Source organism: Pseudophryne corroboree, unplaced genomic scaffold (assembly GCF_028390025.1).
Source record: "Pseudophryne corroboree isolate aPseCor3 unplaced genomic scaffold, aPseCor3.hap2 scaffold_1973, whole genome shotgun sequence".
Taxonomy (NCBI): Eukaryota; Metazoa; Chordata; class Amphibia; order Anura; family Myobatrachidae; genus Pseudophryne; species Pseudophryne corroboree.
This window is the reverse complement of record NW_026968614.1, coordinates 1-22,730: the sequence shown is the minus strand read 5'-3', so window position 1 is coordinate 22,730 and position 22,730 is coordinate 1. Positions and strand designations below refer to the sequence as shown.

At 36.0% G+C, this 22,730-nt stretch overlaps 2 non-coding genes across 2 annotated transcripts; both read right to left on the bottom strand.

Annotated features, from left to right (window-relative positions):
• Positions 1-2,158: 2,158 nt before the first annotated feature.
• Positions 2,159-2,232, bottom strand: TRNAN-GUU (transfer RNA asparagine (anticodon GUU)). Its single transcript has one exon. It is a non-coding gene; the product is annotated as a tRNA-Asn (tRNA).
• A 10,428-nt stretch (positions 2,233-12,660) lies between these two features.
• On the bottom strand, positions 12,661-12,734 carry TRNAN-GUU (transfer RNA asparagine (anticodon GUU)). The gene has a single exon. It is a non-coding gene; the product is annotated as a tRNA-Asn (tRNA).
• Positions 12,735-22,730: the final 9,996 nt, after the last annotated feature.

Below are 22,730 nucleotides of genomic sequence, written 5' to 3'. Positions count from 1 at the left end.
GTTTCTTCCATCAACCAATGAATAAACACATTGGTACTTTCCCATGATGAGTGAGTGCTTCAGGATCTCTTGCACTTACATGTGCAGCAGAGTACTGCAATGGAAGCATGCTGGACCCATAACCCAGAGGTAGGCAGATTGAAACTATCCTTTGCTATATGCATTTTTTTTGTTAATTTAAGTAATCAAAACTGGGATTGATATTTTTGCTCTTTTATTTTTACTTAAAGTACAATAACTTTTACCATTTTAATTTGTTTTAATAGTATATTGACAGTATAGTTTTCTTTCAAAAATCCACTTAATTTTCTTTACCCTATTATTAAAATGGTAATTGACAAAAAAAACTACATTGTCACCAGAAGAGCAATACAAAATGTACAAGTGATATATTAAAATCATCTTTCCAGCTTGAATTTCAATGATGCATTGGGGCAACGATTTTGTGAGAAACATCTTCACCCTTAAATAAAGATTTTCTTAATTCCTTACCTGTGTGCTAATTAGATATCACCTTGTTTTCATATTAAACAGACTTTTACATGAGAAAGCAGCAAGGATGCAGTGGCGTTAATGTTTCCTGGTGTCAACCTGTATTATTTCAGTAGACATTGAAATGAGGATGCATCTTGCTGCCTTTCCAATGAAGCAAGTTTAATTTAGTAATAGGTGAAAAACCATCCTTACAAAGGTGTTAATCAGAGACTTGGCTTTGTGGACACTTTTCAGAGAACAAATTTGTTAGCATAAAAATAAAGCAAGAAAATAAAGAGCTGTTTAATCACTCAATTGGATTTTTCTGCCAGCATATTTTTTTTCTCTGCAACCCACTGCTAAATTGTGCTTCCTAGCTGTTTTTATAAAATCACTGAATCAAATCTAACTCTGATTACATCAGAGAAGGCCAAGTACCCTACACCATAACAGGGGGTTTGAAATTTTGACTTGTCTACTTAAAGATCACCAAAATCTGATAACAAGGTCAATTAGGTCCCTGGGTGGGATTAAACCACCAACCTTTTGGTTAAAAGCCATACATACTAACTGATTGCGCCACAGAGACACTTTGCAAATTTCCATACTGACAAAGGCTAATAAGCATTCATCTAAAACGTTTCCTAGAAAAACTTTAAAATGTCAATAATCTGGAGAGTTTTTGTAAGATGTTTCTTCCATCAACCAACGAAGAAACACATTGGTACTTTCCCATGATGAGTGAGTGCTTCAGGATCTCTTGCACTTACATGTGCAGCAGAGTACTGCAATGGAAGCATGCTGGGCCCATAACCCAGAGGTAGGCAGATTGAAACTATCCTCTGCTATATGCATTTTTTTTTGTTAATTAAAGTAATCCAAAACTGGGATTGATATTTTGTCTCTTTTATTTTTACTTAAAGTACAATAACTTTTACCATTTTAATTTGTTTTAATAGTATATTGACAGTATTGTTTTCTTTCAAAAATCCACTTCATTTTCTTTACCCTATTATTAAAATGGTAATTGACAAAAACAAACTACATTGTCACCAGAAGAGCAATACAAAATGTACAAGTGATATATTAAAATCATCTTTCCAGCTTGAATTTCAATGATGCATTGGGTCAACAATTTTGTGAGAAACATCTTCACCCTTAAATAAAGATTTTCTTAATTCCTTACCTGTGTGCTAATTAGATATCACCTTGTTTTCACATTAAACAGACTTCCACATGAGAAAGCAGCAAGGATGCAGTGGCGTTAATGTTTCCTGGTGTCAACTTGTATTATTTCAGTAGACATTGAAATGAGGATGCATCTTGCTGCCTTTCCAATGAAGCAAGTTTAATTTAGTAATAGGTGAAAAACCATCCTTACAAAGGTGTTAATCAGAGACTTGGCTTTGTGGACACTTTTCAGAGAACAAATTTGTTAGCATAAAAATAAAGCCAGAAAATGAAGAGCTGTTTAATCACTCGATTGGATTTTTCTGCCAGCATATTTTTTTTCTCTGCAACCCACTGCTAAATTGTGCTTCCTAGCTGTTTTTTATAAAATCACTGAATCAAATCTAACTCTGATTACATCAGAGAAGGCCATGTACCCTACACCATAAGAGGAGGTTTGAAATTTTGACTTGTCTACTTAAATATCACCAAAATCTGATCACAAGGTTAATTACGTCCCTGGGTGGGATTGAACCACCAACCTTTTGGTTAACAGCCAAACACACTAACCGATTGCGCCACAGAGACACTTTGCAAAAAGTACATACTGACAAAGGCTAATAAGCATACATCTAGAACGTTTCCTAGAAAAACATTAAAAAATCAATAATCTGGAGAGTTTTTGTAAGATGTTTCTTCCATCAACCAACGAATAAACACATTGGTACTTTCCCATGATGAGTGAGTGCTTCAGGATCTCTTGCACTTACATGGGCAGCAGAGTACTGCAATGGAAGCATGCTGGACCCATAACCCAGAGGTAGGCAGATTGAAACTATCCTTTGCTATATGCATTTTTTTTGTTAATTTAAGTAATCAAAACTGGGATTGATATTTTTGCTCTTTTATTTTTACTTAAAGTACAATAACTTTTACCATTTTAATTTGTTTTAATAGTATATTGACAGTATAGTTTTCTTTCAAAAATCCACTTAATTTTCTTTACCCTGTTATTAAAATGGTAATTGACAAAAAAACTACATTGTCACCAGAAGAGCAATACAAAATGTACAAGTGATATATTAAAATCATCTTTCCAGCTTGAATTTCAATGATGCATTGGGGCAACAATTTTGTGAGAAACATCTTCACCCTTAAATAAAGATTTTCGTAATTCCTTACCTGTGTGCTAATTAGATATCACCTTGTTTTCACATTAAACAGACTTCCATGTGAGAAAGCAGCAAAGATGCAGTGGCGTTAATGTTTCCTGGTGTCAACCTGTATTATTTCAGTAGACATTGAAATGAGGATGCATCTTGCTGCCTTTCCAATGAAGCAAGTTTAATTTAGTAATAGGTGAAAAACCATCCTTACAAAGGTGTTAATCAGAGACTTGGCTTTGTGGACACTTTTCAGAGAACAAATTTGTTAGCATAAAAATAAATTCCAGAAAATGAAGAGCTGTTTAATCACTCAATTGGATTTTTCTGCCAGCATATTTTTTTTCTCTGCAACCCACTGCTAAATTGTGCTTCCTAGCTGTTTTTTATAAAATCACTGAATCAAATCTAACTCTGATTACATCAGAGAAGGCCAGGTACCCTACACAATAAGAGGGGGTTTGAAATTTTGACTTGTCTACTTAAATATCACCAAAATCTGATCACAAGGTCAATTACGTCCCTGGGTGGGATTGAACCACCGACCTTTTGGTTAATAGCCGAACACACTAACCGATTGCGCCACCAAGACACTTTGCAAACAGTACATACTAACAAAGGCTAATAAGCATACATCTAGAACGTTTCCTAGAAAAATATTAAAAAATCAATAATCTGGAGAGTTTTTGTAAGATGTTTCTTCCATCAACCAATGAATAAACACATTGGTACTTTCCCATGATGAGGGAGTGCTTCAGGATCTCTTGCACTTACATGTGCAGCAGAGTACTGCAATGGAAGCATGCTGGACCCATAACCCAGAGGTAGGCAGATTGAAACTATCCTTTGCTATATGCATTTTTTTTTGTTAATTTAAGTAATCAAAACTGGGATTGATATTTTTGCTCTTTTATTTTTACTTAAAGTACAATAACTTTTACCATTTTAATTTGTTTTAATAGTATATTGACAGTATAGTTTTCTTTCAAAAATCCACTTAATTTTCTTTACCCTATTATTAAAATGGTAATTGACAAAAAAAACTACATTGTCACCAGAAGAGCAATACAAAATGTACAAGTGATATATTAAAATCATCTTTCCAGCTTGAATTTCAATGATGCATTGGGGCAACAATTTTGTGAGAAACATATTCACCCTTAAATAAAGATTTTCGTAATTTCTTACCTGTGTGCTAATTAGATATCACCTTGTTTTCACATTAAACAGACTTCCACATGAGAAAGCAGCAAGGATGCAGTGGCGTTAATGTTTCCTGGTGTCAACCTGTATTATTTCAGTAGACATTGAAATGAGGATGCATCTTGCTGCCTTTCCAATGAAGCAAGTTTAATTTAGTAATAGGTGAAAAACCATCCCTACAAAGGTGTTAATCAGAGACTTGGCTTTGTGGACACTTTTCAGAGAACAAATTTGTTAGCATAAAAATAAAGCCAGAAAATGAAGAGCTGTTTAATCACGCAATTAGATTTTTTTGCCAGCATATTTCTTTTTCTCTGCAACCCACTGCTAAATTGTGCTTCCTAGATGTTTTTATAAAATCACTGAATCAAATCTAACTCTGATTACATCAGAGAAGGCCAGGTACCCTACACCATAACAGGGGGTATGAAATTTGACTTGTCTACTTAAAGATCACCAAAATCTGATAACAAGGTCAATTAGGTCCCTGGGTGGGATTGAACCACCAACCTTTTGGTTAATAGCCGTACATACTAACTGATTGCGCCACAGAGACACTTTGCAAAAGTTCATACTGACAAAGGCTAATAAGCATTCATCTAAAACGTTTCCTAGAAAAACTTTAAAAAGTCAATAATCTGGAGAGTTTTTGTAAGATGTTTCTTCCATCAACCAACGAAGAAACACATTGGTACTTTCCCATGATGAGTGAGTGCTTCAGGATCTCTTGCACTTACATGTGCAGCAGAGTACTGCAATGGAAGCATGCTGGGCCCATAACCCAGAGGTAGGCAGATTGAAACTATCCTCTGCTATATGCATTTTTTTTTGTTAATTAAAGTAATCCAAAACTGGGATTGATATTTTGGCTCTTTTATTTTTACTTAAAGTACAATAACTTTTACCATTTTAATTTGTTTTAATAGTATATTGACAGTATTGTTTTCTTTCAAAAATCCACTTCATTTTCTTTACCCTATTATTAAAATGGTAATTGACAAAAACAAACTACATTGTCACCAGAAGAGCAATACAAAATGTACAAGTGATATATTAAAATCATCTTTCCAGCTTGAATTTCAATGATGCATTGGGGCAACGATTTTGTGAGAAACATCTTCACCCTTAAATAAAGATTTTCTTAATTCCTTACCTGTGTGCTAATTAGATATCACCTTGTTTTCATATTAAACAGACTTTTACATGAGAAAGCAGCAAGGATGCAGTGGCGTTAATGTTTCCTGGTGTCAACCTGTATTATTTCAGTAGACATTGAAATGAGGATGCATCTTGCTGCCTTTCCAATGAAGCAAGTTTAATTTAGTAATAGGTGAAAAACCATCCTTACAAAGGTGTTAATCAGAGACTTGGCTTTGTGGACACTTTTCAGAGAACAAATTTGTTAGCATAAAAATAAAGCCAGAAAATAAAGAGCTGTTTAATCACTCAATTGGATTTTTCTGCCAGCATATTTTTTTTCTCTGCAACCCACTGCTAAATTGTGCTTCCTAGCTGTTTTTATAAAATCACTGAATCAAATCTAACTCTGATTACATCAGAGAAGGCCAAGTACCCTACACCTTAACAGGGGGTTTGAAATTTTGACTTGTCTACTTAAAGATCACCAAAATCTGATAACAAGGTCAATTAGGTCCCTAGGTGGGATTAAACCACCAACCTTTTGGTTAAAAGCCGTACATACTAACTGATTGCGCCACAGAGACACTTTGCAAATTTCCATACTGACAAAGGCTAATAAGCATTCATCTAAAACGTTTCCTAGCAAAACTTTAAAAAGTCAATAATCTGGAGAGTTTTTGTAAGATGTTTCTTCCATCAACCAACGAAGAAACACATTGGTACTTTCCCATGATGAGTGAGTGCTTCAGGATCTCTTGAACTTACATGTGCAGCAGAGTACTGCAATGGAAGCATGCTGGGCCCATAACCCAGAGGTAGGCAGATTGAAACTATCCTCTGCTATATGCATTTTTTTTTTGTTAATTAAAGTAATCCAAAACTGGGATTGATATTTTGTCTCTTTTATTTTTACTTAAAGTACAATAACTTTTACCATTTTAATTTGTTTTAATAGTATATTGACAGTATTGTTTTCTTTCAAAAATCCACTTCATTTTCTTTACCCTATTATTAAAATGGTAATTGACAAAAACAAACTACATTGTCACCAGAAGAGCAATACAAAATGTACAAGTGATATATTAAAATCATCTTTCCAGCTTGAATTTCAATGATGCATTGGGTCAACAATTTTGTGAGAAACATCTTCACCCTTAAATAAAGATTTTCTTAATTCCTTACCTGTGTGCTAATTAGATATCACCTTGTTTTCACATTAAACAGACTTCCACATGAGAAAGCAGCAAGGATGCAGTGGCGTTAATGTTTCCTGGTGTCAACTTGTATTATTTCAGTAGACATTGAAATGAGGATGCATCTTGCTGCCTTTCCAATGAAGCAAGTTTAATTTAGTAATAGGTGAAAAACCATCCTTACAAAGGTGTTAATCAGAGACTTGGCTTTGTGGACACTTTTCAGAGAACAAATTTGTTAGCATAAAAATAAAGCCAGAAAATGAAGAGCTGTTTAATCACTCGATTGGATTTTTCTGCCAGCATATTTTTTTTCTCTGCAACCCACTGCTAAATTGTGCTTCCTAGCTGTTTTTTATAAAATCACTGAATCAAATCTAACTCTGATTACATCAGAGAAGGCCATGTACCCTACACCATAAGAGGAGGTTTGAAATTTTGACTTGTCTACTTAAATATCACCAAAATCTGATCACAAGGTTAATTACGTCCCTGGGTGGGATTGAACCACCAACCTTTTGGTTAATAGCCGAACACACTAACCGATTGCGCCACAGAGACACTTTGCAAACAGTACATACTGACAAAGGCTAATAAGCATACATCTAGAACGTTTCCTAGAAAAACATTAAAAAATCAATAATCTGGAGAGTTTTTGTAAGATGTTTCTTCCATCAACCAATGAATAAACACATTGGTACTTTCCCATGATGAGGGAGTGCTTCGGGATCTCTTGCACTTACATGTGCAGCAGAGTACTGCAATGGAAGCATGCTGGACCCATAACCCAGAGGTAGGCAGATTGAAACTATCCTTTGTTATATGCATTTTTTTTTGTTAATTTAAGTAATCAAAACTGGGATTGATATTTTTGCTCTTTTATTTTTACTTAAAGTACAATAACTTTTACCATTTTAATTTGTTTTAATAGTATATTGACAGTATAGTTTTCTTTCAAAAATCCGCTTAATTTTCTTTACCCTATTATTAAAATGGTAATTGACAAAAAAAACTACATTGTCACCAGAAGAGCAATACAAAATGTACAAGTGATATATTAAAATCATCTTTCCAGCTTGAATTTCAAAGATGCATTGGGGCAACAATTTTGTGAGAAACATCTTCACCCTTAAATAAAGATTTTCGGAATTTCTTACCTGTGTGCTAATTAGATATCACCTTGTTTTCACATTAAACAGACTTCCACATGAGAAAGCAGCAAGGATGCAGTGGCGTTAATGTTTCCTGGTGTCAACTTGTATTATTTCAGTAGACATTGAAATGAGGATGCATCTTGCTGCCTTTCCAATGAAGCAAGTTTAATTTAGTAATAGGTGAAAAACCATCCCTACAAAGGTGTTAATCAGAGACTTGGCTTTGTGGACACTTTTCAGAGAACAAATTTGTTAGCATAAAAATAAAGCCAGAAAATGAAGAGCTGTTTAATCACGCAATTTGATTTTTTTGCCAGCATATTTCTTTTTCTCTGCAACCCACTGCTAAATTGTGCTTCCTAGATGTTTTTATAAAATCACTGAATCAAATCTAACTCTGATTACATCAGAGAAGGCCAGGTACCCTACACCATAACAGGGGGTATGAAATTTGACTTGTCTACTTAAATATCACCAAAATCTGATAACAAGGTCAATTGGTGGGATTGAACCACCAACCTTTTGGTTAATAGCCGTACATACTAACTGATTGCGCCACAGAGACACTTTGCAAAAGTTCATACTGACAAAGGCTAATAAGCATTCATCTAAAACGTTTCCTAGAAAAACTTTAAAATGTCAATTATCTGGAGAGTTTTTGTAAGATGTTTCTTCCATCAACCAACGAAGAAACACATTGGTACTTTCCCATGATGAGTGAGTGCTTCAGGATCTCTTGCACTTACATGTGCAGCAGAGTACTGCAATGGAAGCATGCTGGGCCCATAACCCAGAGGTAGGCAGATTGAAACTATCCTCTGCTATATGCATTTTTTTTTGTTAATTAAAGTAATCCAAAACTCGGATTGATATTTTGTCTCTTTTATTTTTACTTAAAGTACAATAACTTTTACCATTTTAATTTGTTTTAATAGTATATTGACAGTATTGTTTTCTTTCAAAAATCCACTTCATTTTCTTTACCCTATTATTAAAATGGTAATTGACAAAAACAAACTACATTGTCACCAGAAGAGCAATACAAAATGTACAAGTGATATATTAAAATCATCTTTCCAGCTTGAATTTCAATGATGCATTGGGTCAACAATTTTGTGAGAAACATCTTCACCCTTAAATAAAGATTTTCTTAATTCCTTACCTGTGTGCTAATTAGATATCACCTTGTTTTCACATTAAACAGACTTCCACATGAGAAAGCAGCAAGGATGCAGTGGCGTTAATGTTTCCTGGTGTCAACTTGTATTATTTCAGTAGACATTGAAATGAGGATGCATCTTGCTGCCTTTCCAATGAAGCAAGTTTAATTTAGTAATAGGTGAAAAACCATCCTTACAAAGGTGTTAATCAGAGACTTGGCTTTGTGGACACTTTTCAGAGAACAAATTTGTTAGCATAAAAATAAAGCCAGAAAATGAAGAGCTGTTTAATCACTCGATTGGATTTTTCTGCCAGCAAATTTTTTTTCTCTGCAACCCACTGCTAAATTGTGCTTCCTAGCTGTTTTTTATAAAATCACTGAATCAAATCTAACTCTGATTACATCAGAGAAGGCCATGTACCCTACACCATAAGAGGAGGTTTGAAATTTTGACTTGTCTACTTAAATATCACCAAAATCTGATCACAAGGTTAATTACATCCCTGGGTGGGATTGAACCACCAACCTTTTGGTTAACAGCCAAACACACTAACCGATTGCGCCACAGAGACACTTTGCAAAAAGTACATACTGACAAAGGCTAATAAGCATACATCTAGAACGTTTCCTAGAAAAACATTAAAAAATCAATAATCTGGAGAGTTTTTGTAAGATGTTTCTTCCATCAACCAACGAATAAACACATTGGTACTTTCCCATGATGAGTGAGTGCTTCAGGATCTCTTGCACTTACATGGGCAGCAGAGTACTGCAATGGAAGCATGCTGGACCCATAACCCAGAGGTAGGCAGATTGAAACTATCCTTTGCTATATGCATTTTTTTTGTTAATTTAAGTAATCAAAACTGGGATTGATATTTTTGCTCTTTTATTTTTACTTAAAGTACAATAACTTTTACCATTTTAATTTGTTTTAATAGTATATTGACAGTATAGTTTTCTTTCAAAAATCCACTTAATTTTCTTTACCCTGTTATTAAAATGGTAATTGACAAAAAAACTACATTGTCACCAGAAGAGCAATACAAAATGTACAAGTGATATATTAAAATCATCTTTCCAGCTTGAATTTCAATGATGCATTGGGGCAACAATTTTGTGAGAAACATCTTCACCCTTAAATAAAGATTTTCGTAATTCCTTACCTGTGTGCTAATTAGATATCACCTTGTTTTCACATTAAACAGACTTCCATGTGAGAAAGCAGCAAAGATGCAGTGGCGTTAATGTTTCCTGGTGTCAACCTGTATTATTTCAGTAGACATTGAAATGAGGATGCATCTTGCTGCCTTTCCAATGAAGCAAGTTTAATTTAGTAATAGGTGAAAAACCATCCTTACAAAGGTGTTAATCAGAGACTTGGCTTTGTGGACACTTTTCAGAGAACAAATTTGTTAGCATAAAAATAAATTCCAGAAAATGAAGAGCTGTTTAATCACTCAATTGGATTTTTCTGCCAGCATATTTTTTTTCTCTGCAACCCACTGCTAAATTGTGCTTCCTAGCTGTTTTTTATAAAATCACTGAATCAAATCTAACTCTGATTACATCAGAGAAGGCCAGGTACCCTACACAATAAGAGGGGGTTTGAAATTTTGACTTGTCTACTTAAATATCACCAAAATCTGATCACAAGGTCAATTACGTCCCTGGGTGGGATTGAACCACCAACCTTTTGGTTAATAGCCGAACACACTAACCGATTGCGCCACCGAGACACTTTGCAAACAGTACATACTGACAAAGGCTAATAAGCATACATCTAGAACGTTTCCTAGAAAAATATTAAAAAATCAATAATCTGGAGAGTTTTTGTAAGATGTTTCTTCCATCAACCAATGAATAAACACATTGGTACTTTCCCATGATGAGGGAGTGCTTCAGGATCTCTTGCACTTACATGTGCAGCAGAGTACTGCAATGGAAGCATGCTGGACCCATAACCCAGAGGTAGGCAGATTGAAACTATCCTTTGCTATATGCATTTTTTTGGGTTAATTTAAGTAATCAAAACTGGGATTGATATTTTTGCTCTTTTATTTTTACTTAAAGTACAATAACTTTTACCATTTTAATTTGTTTTAATAGTATATTGACAGTATAGTTTTCTTTCAAAAATCCACTTAATTTTCTTTACCCTATTATTAAAATGGTAATTGACAAAAAAAACTACATTGTCACCAGAAGAGCAATACAAAATGTACAAGTGATATATTAAAATCATCTTTCCAGCTTGAATTTCAATGATGCATTGGGGCAACAATTTTGTGAGAAACATCTTCACCCTTAAATAAAGATTTTCGTAATTTCTTACCTGTGTGCTAATTAGATATCACCTTGTTTTCACATTAAACAGACTTCCACATGAGAAAGCAGCAAGGATGCAGTGGCGTTAATGTTTCCTGGTGTCAACCTGTATTATTTCAGTAGACATTGAAATGAGGATGCATCTTGCTGCCTTTCCAATGAAGCAAGTTTAATTTAGTAATAGGTGAAAAACCATCCCTACAAAGGTGTTAATCAGAGACTTGGCTTTGTGGACACTTTTCAGAGAACAAATTTGTTAGCATAAAAATAAAGCCAGAAAATGAAGAGCTGTTTAATCACGCAATTTGATTTTTTTGCCAGCATATTTCTTTTTCTCTGCAACCCACTGCTAAATTGTGCTTCCTAGATGTTTTTATAAAATCACTGAATCAAATCTAACTCTGATTACATCAGAGAAGGCCAGGTACCCTACACCATAACAGGGGGTATGAAATTTGACTTGTCTACTTAAAGATCACCAAAATCTGATAACAAGGTCAATTAGGTCCCTGGGTGGGATTGAACCAACAACCTTTTGGTTAATAGCCGTACATACTAACTGATTGCGCCACAGAGACACTTTGCAAAAGTTCATACTGACAAAGGCTAATAAGCATTCATCTAAAACGTTTCCTAGAAAAACTTTAAAAAGTCAATAATCTGGAGAGTTTTTGTAAGATGTTTCTTCCATCAACCAACGAAGAAACACATTGGTACTTTCCCATGATGAGTGAGTGCTTCAGGATCTCTTGCACTTACATGTGCAGCAGAGTACTGCAATGGAAGCATGCTGGGCCCATAACCCAGAGGTAGGCAGATTGAAACTATCCTCTGCTATATGCATTTTTTTTTGTTAATTAAAGTAATCCAAAACTGGGATTGATATTTTGTCTCTTTTATTTTTACTTAAAGTACAATAACTTTTACCATTTTAATTTGTTTTAATAGTATATTGACAGTATTGTTTTCTTTCAAAAATCCACTTCATTTTCTTTACCCTATTATTAAAATGGTAATTGACAAAAACAAACTACATTGTCACCAGAAGAGCAATACAAAATGTACAAGTGATATATTAAAATCATCTTTCCAGCTTGAATTTCAATGATGCATTGGGTCAACAATTTTGTGAGAAACATCTTCACCCTTAAATAAAGATTTTCTTAATTCCTTACCTGTGTGCTAATTAGATATCACCTTGTTTTCACATTAAACAGACTTCCACATGAGAAAGCAGCAAGGATGCAGTGGCGTTAATGTTTCCTGGTGTCAACTTGTATTATTTCAGTAGACATTGAAATGAGGATGCATCTTGCTGCCTTTCCAATGAAGCAAGTTTAATTTAGTAATAGGTGAAAAACCATCCTTACAAAGGTGTTAATCAGAGACTTGGCTTTGTGGACACTTTTCAGAGAACAAATTTGTTAGCATAAAAATAAAGCCAGAAAATGAAGAGCTGTTTAATCACTCGATTGGATTTTTCTGCCAGCATATTTTTTTTCTCTGCAACCCACTGCTAAATTGTGCTTCCTAGCTGTTTTTTATAAAATCACTGAATCAAATCTAACTCTGATTACATCAGAGAAGGCCATGTACCCTACACCATAAGAGGAGGTTTGAAATTTTGACTTGTCTACTTAAATATCACCAAAATCTGATCACAAGGTTAATTACGTCCCTGGGTGGGATTGAACCACCAACCTTTTGGTTAACAGCCAAACACACTAACCGATTGCGCCACAGAGACACTTTGCAAAAAGTACATACTGACAAAGGCTAATAAGCATACATCTAGAACGTTTCCTAGAAAAACATTAAAAAATCAATAATCTGGAGAGTTTTTGTAAGATGTTTCTTCCATCAACCAACGAATAAACACATTGGTACTTTCCCATGATGAGTGAGTGCTTCAGGATCTCTTGCACTTACATGGGCAGCAGAGTACTGCAATGGAAGCATGCTGGACCCATAACCCAGAGGTAGGCAGATTGAAACTATCCTTTGCTATATGCATTTTTTTTGTTAATTTAAGTAATCAAAACTGGGATTGATATTTTTGCTCTTTTATTTTTACTTAAAGTACAATAACTTTTACCATTTTAATTTGTTTTAATAGTATATTGACAGTATAGTTTTCTTTCAAAAATCCACTTAATTTTCTTTACCCTGTTATTAAAATGGTAATTGACAAAAAAACTACATTGTCACCAGAAGAGCAATACAAAATGTACAAGTGATATATTAAAATCATCTTTCCAGCTTGAATTTCAATGATGCATTGGGGCAACAATTTTGTGAGAAACATCTTCACCCTTAAATAAAGATTTTCGTAATTCCTTACCTGTGTGCTAATTAGATATCACCTTGTTTTCACATTAAACAGACTTCCATGTGAGAAAGCAGCAAAGATGCAGTGGCGTTAATGTTTCCTGGTGTCAACCTGTATTATTTCAGTAGACATTGAAATGAGGATGCATCTTGCTGCCTTTCCAATGAAGCAAGTTTAATTTAGTAATAGGTGAAAAACCATCCTTACAAAGGTGTTAATCAGAGACTTGGCTTTGTGGACACTTTTCAGAGAACAAATTTGTTAGCATAAAAATAAATTCCAGAAAATGAAGAGCTGTTTAATCACTCAATTGGATTTTTCTGCCAGCATATTTTTTTTCTCTGCAACCCACTGCTAAATTGTGCTTCCTAGCTGTTTTTTATAAAATCACTGAATCAAATCTAACTCTGATTACATCAGAGAAGGCCAGGTACCCTACACAATAAGAGGGGGTTTGAAATTTTGACTTGTCTACTTAAATATCACCAAAATCTGATCACAAGGTCAATTACGTCCCTGGGTGGGATTGAACCACCAACCTTTTGGTTAATAGCCGAACACACTAACCGATTGCGCCACCGAGACACTTTGCAAACAGTACATACTGACAAAGGCTAATAAGCATACATCTAGAACGTTTCCTAGAAAAATATTAAAAAATCAATAATCTGGAGAGTTTTTGTAAGATGTTTCTTCCATCAACCAATGAATAAACACATTGGTACTTTCCCATGATGAGGGAGTGCTTCAGGATCTCTTGCACTTACATGTGCAGCAGAGTACTGCAATGGAAGCATGCTGGACCCATAACCCAGAGGTAGGCAGATTGAAACTATCCTTTGCTATATGCATTTTTTTTGGTTAATTTAAGTAATCAAAACTGGGATTGATATTTTTGCTCTTTTATTTTTACTTAAAGTACAATAACTTTTACCATTTTAATTTGTTTTAATAGTATATTGACAGTATAGTTTTCTTTCAAAAATCCACTTAATTTTCTTTACCCTATTATTAAAATGGTAATTGACAAAAAAAACTACATTGTCACCAGAAGAGCAATACAAAATGTACAAGTGATATATTAAAATCATCTTTCCAGCTTGAATTTCAATGATGCATTGGGGCAACAATTTTGTGAGAAACATCTTCACCCTTAAATAAAGATTTTCGTAATTTCTTACCTGTGTGCTAATTAGATATCACCTTGTTTTCACATTAAACAGACTTCCACATGAGAAAGCAGCAAGGATGCAGTGGCGTTAATGTTTCCTGGTGTCAACCTGTATTATTTCAGTAGACATTGAAATGAGGATGCATCTTGCTGCCTTTCCAATGAAGCAAGTTTAATTTAGTAATAGGTGAAAAACCATCCCTACAAAGGTGTTAATCAGAGACTTGGCTTTGTGGACACTTTTCAGAGAACAAATTTGTTAGCATAAAAATAAAGCCAGAAAATGAAGAGCTGTTTAATCACGCAATTTGATTTTTTTGCCAGCATATTTCTTTTTCTCTGCAACCCACTGCTAAATTGTGCTTCCTAGATGTTTTTATAAAATCACTGAATCAAATCTAACTCTGATTACATCAGAGAAGGCCAGGTACCCTACACCATAACAGGGGGTATGAAATTTGACTTGTCTACTTAAAGATCACCAAAATCTGATAACAAGGTCAATTAGGTCCCTGGGTGGGATTGAACCAACAACCTTTTGGTTAATAGCCGTACATACTAACTGATTGCGCCACAGAGACACTTTGCAAAAGTTCATACTGACAAAGGCTAATAAGCATTCATCTAAAACGTTTCCTAGAAAAACTTTAAAAAGTCAATAATCTGGAGAGTTTTTGTAAGATGTTTCTTCCATCAACCAACGAAGAAACACATTGGTACTTTCCCATGATGAGTGAGTGCTTCAGGATCTCTTGCACTTACATGTGCAGCAGAGTACTGCAATGGAAGCATGCTGGGCCCATAACCCAGAGGTAGGCAGATTGAAACTATCCTCTGCTATATGCATTTTTTTGTTTGTTAATTAAAGTAATCCAAAACTGGGATTGATATTTTGTCTCTTTTATTTTTACTTAAAGTACAATAACTTTTACCATTTTAATTTGTTTTAATAGTATATTGACAGTATTGTTTTCTTTCAAAAATCCACTTCATTTTCTTTACCCTATTATTAAAATGGTAATTGACAAAAACAAACTACATTGTCACCAGAAGAGCAATACAAAATGTACAAGTGATATATTAAAATCATCTTTCCAGCTATAATTTCAATGATGCATTGGGGCAACGATTTTGTGAGAAACATCTTCACCCTTAAATAAAGATTTTCTTAATTCCTTACCTGTGTGCTAATTAGATATCACCTTGTTTTCACATTAAACAGACTTCCACATGAGAAAGCAGCAAGGATGCAGTGGCGTTAATGTTTCCTGGTGTCAACCTGTATTATTTCAGTAGACATTGAAATGAGGATGCATCTTGCTGCCTTTCCAATGAAGCAAGTTTAATTTAGTAATAGGTGAAAAACCATCCTTACAAAGGTGTTAATCAGAGACTTGGCTTTGTGGACACTTTTCAGAGAACAAATTTGTTAGCATAAAAATAAAGCCAGAAAATAAAAAACTGTTTAATCACTCAATTGGATTTTTCTGCCAGCATATTTTTTTTCTCTGCAACCCACTGCTAAATTGTGCTTCCAAGCTGTTTTTATAAAATCACTGAATCAAATCTAACTCTGATTACATCAGAGAAGGCCAAGTACCCTACACCATAACAGGGGGTTTGAAATTTTGACTTGTCTACTTAAAGATCACCAAAATCTGATAACAAGGTCAATTAGGTCCCTGGGTGGGATTGAACCACCAACCTTTTGGTTAATAGCCGTACATACTAACTGATTGCGCCACAGAGACACTTTGCAAAAGTCCATACTGACAAAGGCTAATAAGCATTCATCTAAAACGTTTCCTAGCAAAACTTTAAAAAGTCAATAATCTGGAGAGTTTTTGTAAGATGTTTCTTCCATCAACCAACGAAGAAACACATTGGTACTTTCCCATGATGAGTGAGTGCTTCAGGATCTCTTGCACTTACATGTGCAGCAGAGTACTGCAATGGAAGCATGCTGGACCCATAACCCAGAGGTAGGCAGATTGAAACTATCCTCTGCTGTATGCTTTTTTTTTTTGTTAATTAAAGTAATCCAAAACTGGGATTGATATTTTGTCTCTTTTATTTTTACTTAAAGTACAATAACTTTTACCATTTTAATTTGTTTTAATAGTATATTGACAGTATTGTTTTCTTTCAAAAATCCACTTCATTTTCTTTACCCTATTATTAAAATGGTAATTGACAAAAAAAACTACATTGTCACCAGAAGAGCAATACAAAATGTACAAGTGATATATTAAAATCATCTTTCCAGCTTGAATTTCAATGATGCATTGGGGCAACAATTTTGTGAGAAACATCTTCACCCTTAAATAAAGATTTTCGTAATTTCTTACCTGTGTGCTAATTAGATATCACCTTGTTTTCACATTAAACAGACTTCCACATGAGAAAGCAGCAAGGATGCAGTGGCGTTAATGTTTCCTGGTGTCAACCTGTATTATTTCAGTAGACATTGAAATGAGGATGCATCTTGCTGCCTTTCCAATGAAGCAAGTTTAATTTAGTAATAGGTGAAAAACCATCCTTACAAAGGTGTTAATCAGAGACTTGGCTTTGTGGACACTTTTCAGAGAACAAATTTGTTAGCATAAAAATAAAGCCAGAAAATGAAGAGCTGTTTAATCACGCAATTTGATTTTTTTGCCAGCATATTTCTTTTTCTCTGCAACCCACTGCTAAATTGTGCTTCCTAGATGTTTTTATAAAATCACTGAATCAAATCTAACTCTGATTACATCAGAGAAGGCCAGGTACCCTACACCATAACAGGGGGTATGAAATTTGACTTGTCTACTTAAAGATCACCAAAATCTGATAACAAGGTCAATTAGGTCCCTGGGTGGGATTGAACCACCAACCTTTTGGTTAATAGCCGTACATACTAACTGATTGCGCCACAGAGACACTTTGCAAAAGTTCATACTGACAAAGGCTAATAAGCATTCATCTAAAACGTTTCCTAGAAAAACTTTAAAAAGTCAATAATCAGGAGAGTTTTTGTAAGATGTTTCTTCCATCAACCAACGAAGAAACACATTGGTACTTTCCCATGATGAGTGAGTGCTTCAGGATCTCTTGCACTTACATGTGCAGCAGAGTACTGCAATGGAAGCATGCTGGGCCCATAACCCAGAGGTAGGCAGATTGAAACTATCCTCTGCTATATGCATTTTTTTGTTTGTTAATTAAAGTAATCCAAAACTGGGATTGATATTTTGTCTCTTTTATTTTTACTTAAAGTACAATAACTTTTACCATTTTAATTTGTTTTAATAGTATATTGACAGTATTGTTTTCTTTCAAAAATCCACTTCATTTTCTTTACCCTATTATTAAAATGGTAATTGACAAAAACAAACTACATTGTCACCAGAAGAGCAATACAAAATGTACAAGTGATATATTAAAATCATCTTTCCAGCTATAATTTCAATGATGCATTGGGGCAACGATTTTGTGAGAAACATCTTCACCCTTAAATAAAGATTTTCTTAATTCCTTACCTGTGTGCTAATTAGATATCACCTTGTTTTCACATTAAACAGACTTCCACATGAGAAAGCAGCAAGGATGCAGTGGCGTTAATGTTTCCTGGTGTCAACCTGTATTATTTCAGTAGACATTGAAATGAGGATGCATCTTGCTGCCTTTCCAATGAAGCAAGTTTAATTTAGTAATAGGTGAAAAACCATCCTTACAAAGGTGTTAATCAGAGACTTGGCTTTGTGGACACTTTTCAGAGAACAAATTTGTTAGCATAAAAATAAAGCCAGAAAATAAAAAACTGTTTAATCACTCAATTGGATTTTTCTGCCAGCATATTTTTTTTCTCTGCAACCCACTGCTAAATTGTGCTTCCTAGCTGTTTTTATAAAATCACTGAATCAAATCTAACTCTGATTACATCAGAGAAGGCCAAGTACCCTACACCATAACAGGGGGTTTGAAATTTTGACTAGTCTACTTAAAGATCACCAAAATCTGATAACAAGGTCAATTAGGTCCCTGGGTGGGATTGAACCACCAACCTTTTGGTTAATAGCCGTACATACTAACTGATTGCGCCACAGAGACACTTTGCAAAAGTCCATACTGACAAAGGCTAATAAGCATTCATCTAAAACGTTTCCTAGCAAAACTTTAAAAAGTCAATAATCTGGAGAGTTTTTGTAAGATGTTTCTTCCATCAACCAACGAAGAAACACATTGGTACTTTCCCATGATGAGTGAGTGCTTCAGGATCTCTTGCACTTACATGTGCAGCAGAGTACTGCAATGGAAGCATGCTGGACCCATAACCCAGAGGTAGGCAGATTGAAACTATCCTCTGCTGTATGCTTTTTTTTTTGTTAATTAAAGTAATCCAAAACTGGGATTGATATTTTGGCTCTTTTATTTTTACTTAAAGTACAATAACTTTTACCATTTTAATTTGTTTTAATAGTATATTGACAGTATTGTTTTCTTTCAAAAATCCACTTAATTTTATTTACCCTATTATTAAAATGGTAATTGACAAAAACAAACTACATTGTCACCAGAAGAGCAATACAAAATGTACAAGTGATATATTAAAATCATCTTTCCAGCTTGAATTTCAATGATGCATTGGGGCAACGATTTTGTGAGAAACATCTTCACCCTTAAATAAAGATTTTCTTAATTCCTTACCTGTGTGCTAATTAGATAATTAGATATCACCTTGTTTTCACATTAAACAGACTTCCACATGAGAAAGCAGCAAGGATGCAGTGGCGTTAATGTTTCCTGGTGTCAACCTGAATTATTTCAGTAGACATTGAAATGAGGATGCATCTTGCTGACAGCCAACATCCCGAAGGCGAGTATTGGAGGGAGGGTTAGGACCGGGGGAGGGGGTGTTAGGGAAGGCACTAGGGGGGGGGGGTTAGTCCTAGCTGCCACCCCCTGAGGGTTAGCCCTATCCGCCACCCCCCCAGAGGGTTAGGATTAGGTATCATATGACTGCTGGAATCCCGAGCGCCGGATGCCATACCCAACCCCCTTTACTTTTTCAGGCATTTCTATCTCTCCTCTCTCTATGGTGTTCCGATTGCCCACTTTCCCTTGTGCTTTTCTCTCTCTCTCTCTCTCCTTTGTTTAGAGCATCAGTTTCTGTAGTCCACTTTATCCTTATTTTTTCCAGTGTTTCACTATCTCTCTGATGTAATGAGGATGTATGGTCTAGAGGGATCAGTAATGCATTGTACTGTATAGAGGCGTCAGGGATGTAGCGTAGGGTATAGAGGCGTCAGGGATGTAGCGTAGGTTATAGAGGCATCAGGAATGTAGCGTAGGGAATAGAGGCATCAGGGATGTAGCGTAGGGTATAGAGGCGTCAGGGATGTAGCATAGGGAATAGAGGCGTCAGGGATGTAGCGTAGGGAATAGAGGCGTCAGGGATTTAGCTTAGGAAATATAGGCATCAGGGATGTACTAGCAGGTATATAGAGGTCAGTGTACTGTATAGAGGGTAGAGATGAGCGGGTTCGGTTCCTCGGAATCCGAACCCGCCCGAACTTCAGGTTTTTTTACACGGGGCCGAGCGACTCGGATCTTCCCGCCTTGCTCGGTTAACCCGAGCGCGCCCGAACGTCATCATCCCGCTGTCGGATTCTCGCGAGGCTCGTATTCTATCGCGAGACTCGGATTCTATATAAGGAGCCGCGCGTCGCCGCCATTTTCACACGTGCATTGAGATTGATAGGGAGAGGACGTGGCTGGCGTCCTCTCCGTTTAGACTAGAGTACTAGAGAGAGACACAAATTTTGGGGAGCATATTATTAGGAGGAGTACTACTTGCTGCTGATAGTGTGACCAGTGACCACCAGTTTAATTAATCCGTTCTCTGCCTGAAAAAAAACGATACACAGTGTGACACAGTCACATACCATATCTGTGCTCAGCCCAGTGTGCTGCATTATATGTAATACTGTATATCATTATCTGACTGTGCTGAGTGCTCACTGCTCACACAGCTTAATTGTGGGGGAGACTGGGGAGCAGTTATAGCAGGAGTACATATTTTAAGTACAGTGCACACTTTTGCTGCCAGAGTGCCACTGCCAGTGTGACTGACCAGTGACCACTGACCACCAGTATTGTGATTGTCTGCTGACCACCAGTATATTGTGATTGTCTGCCTGAAAAAGTTAAACACTCGTCGTGTGGTGTTTTTATAAACGCATTCTGCAGACAGTGTCCAGCAGGTCCGTCATTACATAATATATACCTGTCCGGCTGCAGTACTAGTGTGATATATATATATATTTTAATTTTATCTCACTATCATCCAGTCTATATTAGCAGCAGACACAGTACGGTAGTCCACGGCTGTAGCTACCTCTGTGTCGGCAGTCGCTCGTCCATCCATAATTGTATACCACCTACCCGTGGTTTTTTTTTTCTATCTTCTTGATACTAGTAGCTTACTTTAGGAGTCTGCAGTGCTGAGTCTGACAGACAGTGTCCAGCAGGTCCGTCATTACATAATATATACCTGTCCGGCTGCAGTACTAGTGTGATATATAATATATATATATTTTAATTTTATCTCATTATCATCCAGTCTATATTAGCAGCAGACACAGTACGGTAGTCCACGGCTGTAGCTACCTCTGTGTCGGCAGTCGCTCGTCCATCCATAATTGTATACCACCTACCCGTGTTTTTTCTTTTCTTCTATCTTCTTGATACTAGTAGCTTACTTTAGGAGTCTGCAGTGCTGACAGACAGTGTCCAGCAGGTCCGTCATTACATAATATATACCTGTCCGGCGCCAGTACTAGTGTGATATATATATATATATATATATTTTAATTTTATCTCATTATCATCCAGTCTATATTAGCAGCAGACACAGTACGGTAGTCCACGGCTGTAGTAGCTACCTCTGTGTCGGCAGTCGCTCGTCCATCCATAATTGTATACCACCTACCCGTGTTTTTTTTTTTTTCTATCTTCTTGATACTAGTAGCTTACTTTAGGAGTCTGCAGTGCTGACAGACAGTGTCCAGCAGGTCCGTCATTACATAATATATACCTGTCCGGCTGCAGTACTAGTGTGATATATATATATATTTTAATTTTATCTCATTATCATCCAGTCTATATTAGCAGCAGACACAGTACGGTAGTCCACGGCTGTAGCTACCTCTGTGTCGGCAGTCGCTCGTCCATCCATAATTGTATACCACCTACCCGTGTTTTTTTTTTTTCTATCTTCTTGATACTAGTAGCTTACTTTAGGAGTCTGCAGTGCTGACAGACAGTGTCCAGCAGGTCCGTCATTACATAATATATACCTGTCCGGCTGCAGTACTAGTGTGATATATATATATATATATATTTAATTTTATCTCATTATCATCCAGTCTATATTAGCAGCAGACACAGTACGGTAGTCCACGGCTGTAGTTACCTCTGTGTCGGCAGTCGCTCGTCCATCCATAATTGTATACCACCTACCCGTGGTTTTTTTTTTTCTATCTTCTTGATACTAGTAGCTTACTTTAGGAGTCTGCAGTGCTGACAGACAGTGTCCAGAAGGTCCGTCATTACATAATATATACCTGTCCGGCTGCAGTACTAGTGTGATATATATATATATATTTTAATTTTATCTCATTATCATCCAGTCTATATTAGCAGCAGACACAGTACGGTAGTCCACGGCTGTAGCTACCTCTGTGTCGGCAGTCGCTCGTCATCCATAAGTATACTAGTATCCATCCATCTCCATTGTTTACCTGAGGTGCCTTTTAGTTGTGCCTATTAAAATATGGAGAACAAAAATGTTGAGGTTCCAAAAATAGGGAAAGATCAAGATCGACTTCCACCTCGTGCTGAAGCTGCTGCCACTAGTCATGGCCGAGACGATGAAATGCCAGCAACGTTGTCTGCCAAGGCCGATGCCCAATGTCATAGTACAGAGCATGTAAAATCCAAAACACCAAATATCAGTAAAAAAAGGACTCAAAAATCTAAAATAAAATTGTCGGAGGAGAAGCGTAAACTTGCCAATATGCCATTTACCACACGGAGTGGCAAGGAACGGCTGAGGCCCTGGCCTATGTTCATGGCTAGTGGTTCAGCTTCACATGAGGATGGAAGCACTCAGCCTCTCGCTAGAAAAATGAAAAGACTCAAGCTGGCAAAAGCACAGCAAAGAACTGTGCGTTCTTTGAAATCCCAAATCCACAAGGAGAGTC